We start from the raw sequence: 6,000 nt of genomic DNA on the forward strand, positions 1-6,000 counted from the left end.
AGTCCTGTTTTAGTCCTGTTTTAGTCCTGTTTTAGTCCTGTTTTAGTCCTGTTTTAGTCCTGTTTTAGTCCTGGTTTAGTTCTGTTTTAGTCCTGTTTTAGTCCTGTTTTAGTCCTGTTTTAGTCCTGGTTTAGTCCTGTTTTAGTCCTGGTTTAGTCCTGTTTTAGTCCTGGTTTAGTCCTGTTTTAGTCCTGCCTTTAGAGACCTACAGCCATGTTAAAATGCTAGCACAGCCCTAGGTCTGTCTTAGTCCTGGTTTAGTCCTGGTTTAGTCCTGGTTTAGGTCTGCTTTTAGTGACCTACAGCCATGTTAAAATGCTAGCACAGCCCTAGTCCTGTTTTAGTCCTGTTTTAGTCCTGTTTTAGTCCTGTTTTAGTCCTGTTTTAGTCCTGGTTTAGGTCTGCTTTAGTCCTGTTTTAGTCCTGGTTTAGGTCTGCTTTAGTCCTGTTTTAGTCCTGTTTTAGTCCTGGTTTAGTCCTGTTTTAGTCCTGGTTTAGTCCTGGTTTAGTCCTGTTTTAGTCCTGTTTTAGTCCTGTCTTAGTCCTGGTTTAGGTCTGGTTTAGGTCTGTTTTAGTCCTGTTTTAGTTCTGTTTTAGTCCTGGTTTAGGTCTGTTTTAGTCCTGTTTTAGTCCTGTTTTAGTCCTGGTTTAGGTCTGGTTTAGGTCTGCTTTTAGTGACCCACAGCCATGTTAAACGCCAACATACCCCTAGGTCTTTTCACAGATCAAACCTTATTTAGGACGACCAAAAAGGCAGTCCTAGTTCAGTTCCGGTTTAGTCTCAGTTTAGTCGTGGTGCAGTTTTGCTTTAGTCCCGGTTTAATTCCGGTTTAGTCGTGGTTTAGTTCTGGTTTACTGCTCCAGCCCTTCCTTCTCTTCCTGTAAAACTTCATTCAAAAACGTCACCATTTGTCTGCAGGACAATTGGAAGTACAGCTCCGTGTAAACTTTTTCCATCGTTTCATTCTCTTGCCGCATTTGTTCATTTTCATGTTCCCGATTTTGATTTTTGACCAGTGACGGCTCCTGTTCTTTCTTCACCCTCCACAATCTGAAACGCTCCTTCTTTAAGTCGTCATTACTTTGACATTTTAACTTGTTGAAATCGTCCTTTACCGAGCGAGCCTCTTTGATTTCCCACTGCAGTTTATGAATTCCTCTGTACAAACTGTAGAGCCTTTCGTGTGGTTCTGTGTCACATCTCTGCTCCACTTCCTGAGACTCTCTAAGTTTGAGCAGTTTGCCGTAAATGTGGTCAAGTTTCTCGTTCAATTCCTTCTGTTTAGCTTTCTTAAGCTCCAATTCCTGATCAATTCTCTTATGAGTGTCAGACATGACTGTACTGTTTATCATTTTGCTCTTCATTTGGTCAATTTCTTGCTCAATTTCGTGATTTGATGTCTTTAGACGCTCTATCTCGCAGAGTCTTTGGTCGTATTTGGACACTAGCAGTTTTTCTACATTGTAATCTTCAGTGACTTTGCGAAGATGTTCCTTCATCTGTTCAAGTTTGCTTTTCAGGTCGCTGTTCTTCATCTCCAAGTCTGCGTATTTCTTCTTCCAAACCCCATTTTCAGCCAATTTCTCAGTCATCACAGATATTTGTTCCTGTAAGGTGCGATTTTCCTCTGTTTCTGACGCAACGTGGCTCTGTTTCCACCCTCCTTCTTGAGGCAGTTTTAATCTGAAGCGTTCAAACTCCTCTTGCAAACTCGCTCTCGTTGCGTGATCCGAAATCTCTTGTCGCAAATTTAGATATGTATCTTCAACCGTTAAAGGTTTCTGCTTTTTCTCAACCTTCATTAGTCTCGAGCCCTCTTTCTCTACGACGTATTTCCTTTGCTTCAGCACCTTCTTCTCAGTTTGTAGCATTTCCGAATGAATTTTTATCAAGCGAGGGTCTTTAATCTCTTTATTCAGCGTGTGGATTTCGCGAAGCAAGCCAGAGTACTCCATCCTCGCGTTATCCGAATCGTTTTTACGTTTCACCTTCTGAGACTCAACGATCTTCTTCAGCTCGTTGCGAAGTTTCTCTTGTTCCTTGAGTAACTTGTTGATTTTGGCGTTGATCTTTGCCGTGTTCTTGTTACTGTCCTTACGACAATCGGACAAGGCTTTTAGGTCGCTAATTTCGTTCTGTATCGATTCAATTTCCCGCTGAACTGTATCATTATGACTCCGAATATTCGATATCAGCAACTGTTTTTGTTTATATCCAAATTCTATTATCTTGTCCGCGTCGTATTGTTTTGTTATTTTCAGAAGATGTTCCGTTAACTGCTCATTTTCTTTCATCAAAACACCTTCCAGCTTTGCCAACGCTCTACTTTTTCGTCTCAAATTCCTCTCCACAGCCAATTTCTGTGTCATGCTTGATATTTTGTCATAGACACGTTTGGCATCTTCTAGATTCTGATTATACTCAGTTACTAACTCAAGGTGGCGCTGTTTCCAGTCTACACTTTGAGATAATTTGGATTTCAAGCTCTCAAACTCACCTCTCTGGCTTTTTAAGATCTCAATCTCAACTTCTGGTCGTTCTCTGGTGGGTTCGTAGTTTTGCGGGAGCCGCTCCTTCCTCTCTGTAAGGGCTTTGTTTTCTTTAAGAGCCGCTTCCACCACAAGTTTGAGGAAAATAAATGTCTCTCTCCCGCTACAAGCCTCTAGGATCTCTTGTCGTAGAGTGACATTTTTTTTCTGGAGAGAGTCCAGGATCAATTGAAAGACCTCACAAGAGTCGGTCAAGTCACTCAGATGTCGCTCCAAGGCTTGAGGCCAATGTTTCACTGGGTCGCCTCCCATTTCTAAACGATTCATTTTTAGTGATGTTTTTCGACTACGCTTTTGAATTTGTAGGTTAATATTTGACAAATAAATGCAAATATTCAAAGCTCAACTGACTCTGGGTAATATGAATTATCTTCAAGAATCGTGCTCGCTCTGCTCTGCTGTGTCAACTGTGGTGAGTTGATTGTTAGTCGTCTGGTCTCGGCACCTCACCCTTTACTACGCAGCGGTAGTGATGTCTTTAAGTCCTTTGTCTTTAAGTCCTTTAATGTCTTTAAGTCCTTTGTCTTTAAGTCCTTTGATGTCTTTAAGTCCTTTAATGTCTTTAAGTCCTTTGTGGTGTTCATAACGGAAGCCGACCAATCAGAGAGCTCGGACTTCAACCCGGTTTCCTAGCAACCGTTTCCGTGACGTCGTCGAGAGCTCTGTGATTGGCTGTTTTCAGATTCTAGAACGCGACGACGTCATTCTCCCAAGAGTCAGGTGAACATACAAAGATTCATTTTGTTTTAAAATATTGAATCGCTATGGAAACAGTCAAACTTCTGCATTCATTCTGAAACCCAGTGATCGATTAAAAATAAAAATGTGTTTATTCGATGTATTGTAATGATCTGATGTGTTGTTTTTTTAGCGCAGGGTCCACACCTTTTGTTTGTTTATGTGTCGTTGTTATTTGTGTGTGTTGCTATGACGACACCTTGACATGCAGGTTCCACTTCCAGTTGCTGGTCAGTGCGGAGGATTTGTAACTTATTAATGTTCATATCTCAAACACAATAGTGAAATAAAAACACCAGGATCACGTAGAACGGGTCCACACGAACATATCACCACCAAAATGATGAGTCTGACAGCAGCAGTTACAGAGAGAGGAGACACAGTTTTTCAATGGAAAGTGAATTGGAGCCAGAGTCGCCGGATGTGCAGCCCATGATCACTTCCTGTTTGGAACGTGTCGGCAGCACGTTCCAAACAGCAGATAATAAATACAACGGAAATAATTGATTATTTCTTGGAGGCCGGTGGCCCGGGACTAATTGATCCACAGACCGGTGGATGAGGACCACTGCTCTGCAGTACAGTACTCTGCAGTACAGTACTCTGCAGTACAGTACTCTGCAGTACAGTACTCTGCAGTACAGTACTCTGCAGTACAGTACAGTACTTTACAATACAGTACAGTACTCTGCAGTACAGTACTCTGCAGTACAGTACTCTGCAGTACAGTACTCTGCAGTACAGTGCAGTACTTTACAATAAAATACAGTACAGTACAGTACTCTGCAGTACAGTGCAGTACTTTACAATACAGTACAGTACAGTACTCTGCAGTACAGTACTCTGCAGTACAGTACTCTGCAGTACAGTACTCTGCAGTACAGTGCAGTACTTTACAATACAATACAGTACAGTACAGTACTCTGCAGTACAGTACAGTACAGTAGTCATCAGTTGTACATGTCGCTACTGCAGAGAGTGTAAAGTGTGTAAAGTGTTCACTCTCAGACTTTCACTCTGTACTTCTGTACTCTGTGTACTCTGTACTTCTGTACTCTGTGTACTCTGTACTTCTGTACTCTGTGTACTCTGTACTGTGTACTCTGTCTCAGAGTGACACAGAGTGACACAGAGTGACACAGAGTGACACAGAGTGACACAGCTGTATCTGTGCGAGGTGTTTGTTCTGATTCTGTAAAGTTCCTGTGTTTGTCGTGAGCTGGAGTTTGTTCGTCTGTTTATCATAACAGACATATTCAAATAAATCCTCCTTCCTCTCGGCCCAGGGGACGTCACGTGTTTGTACAAAGTGCACAGAAAAGTATCACCTGACCTTTGACCTTGTTTTCAGACTTTAACACTGCACTTTACAAAACTATTTGAATCAAAACATAAAACACATTTGGCATCACAAAAATCCAGTGAAATGAACAAAAAAATGATAAAACATGGATATTTTCAGCATTGGCCATGAATCATTTACATCATTTCAAACGTCATGTGTTTGTTTATGTTCATTCTTGACCTGTTTTATTTGCACAGTATTTAAATCCTTGGAATGTTCCATATGTTGATTATTTTCACACAGTTATAGACGTGAAAAAATGACCTTGAATAAAACATTAAAAAGATGATGAAAGGTGAAAATGGAGATTAACTTATATATTAACTCAACTTATATATCGTTGTTGTGGAAAAAATACAGTTCTAGTTGAAAAGTGTCAATTTGTCAGTTGTTTGTAATCAATTTGTGAAGATCAGTGAAGTACACAGGACGAGTCTGGTGTGTGTCTGTTGTGTGTGTCTGTTGTGTGTGTGTGTGTGTGTCTGTTGTGTGTGTGTGTGTGTGTGTGTGTGTGTGTTTCGTCCTACACGTCTGAGTCTACAGGTGTTTTCTGTGACTCCCGGCGCAGACGTCACATGTTCTGTAGATCAAAGGAGAAAAGTCATGTGACCTCAGCCCAAACGACCACAGCCCTGGCGTTTGTGTCCAGAGATTAGAGCTGGATGTGGATGTTGCTCCTCATCATCAGCCTCTTCATGGCAGAATAAACTTAGAAGTGAGTGGAGCAGATCTACATAAAAATGAAGAGATTTAAGATGTTTATTTGAAAACCAAGCTGTGAATATGTTGTTTACGTTTATTAACGATGTGATAAAATCTAAGTATATTCATGTTGTGTCTTTAAAGTATTTGATCTGTGTCAGACTCATTAACATGTGAAGCTCTGTCTCCCACAGGAGACTCTCTGATGTTCTGTCCAAGTGTAAAAGTTCATTATCATATGGGACAAAAGTCTCTGATTTGTGTCTTTGTCGTTCTGGGATAAAACAGCAGAGCTCAGATGATCAGGAACTGAGGCTGGAAGTGGACGGAGACGTGGACGGAGACGGTGGAGACGCTGAAATGCTCCCAGTCTGTGTCCAGGGCCCTGTCCAGTCCAGTCTGTGTCCAGGGCCCCGTCCAGTCCAGTCTGTGTCCAGGGCCCCGTCCTGTCCAGTCTGTGTCCAGGGCCCTGTCCTGTCCAGTCTGTGTCCAGGGCCCTGTCTTGTCTGTATCTGATGGAACAAACAATAAACCTTTTTTCTGTATTTCAAACTTCACTGATCTTCACAAATGGATCACTTTTCAACTAGAACTGTATTTTTTCCACAACAACGATATATAAGTTGAGTTAATATATAAGTTAATCTCCATTTTCACCTTTCATC

This window comes from Periophthalmus magnuspinnatus, chromosome 12 (assembly GCF_009829125.3).
Source record: "Periophthalmus magnuspinnatus isolate fPerMag1 chromosome 12, fPerMag1.2.pri, whole genome shotgun sequence".
In the NCBI taxonomy this organism is placed as follows: Eukaryota; Metazoa; Chordata; class Actinopteri; order Gobiiformes; family Gobiidae; genus Periophthalmus; species Periophthalmus magnuspinnatus.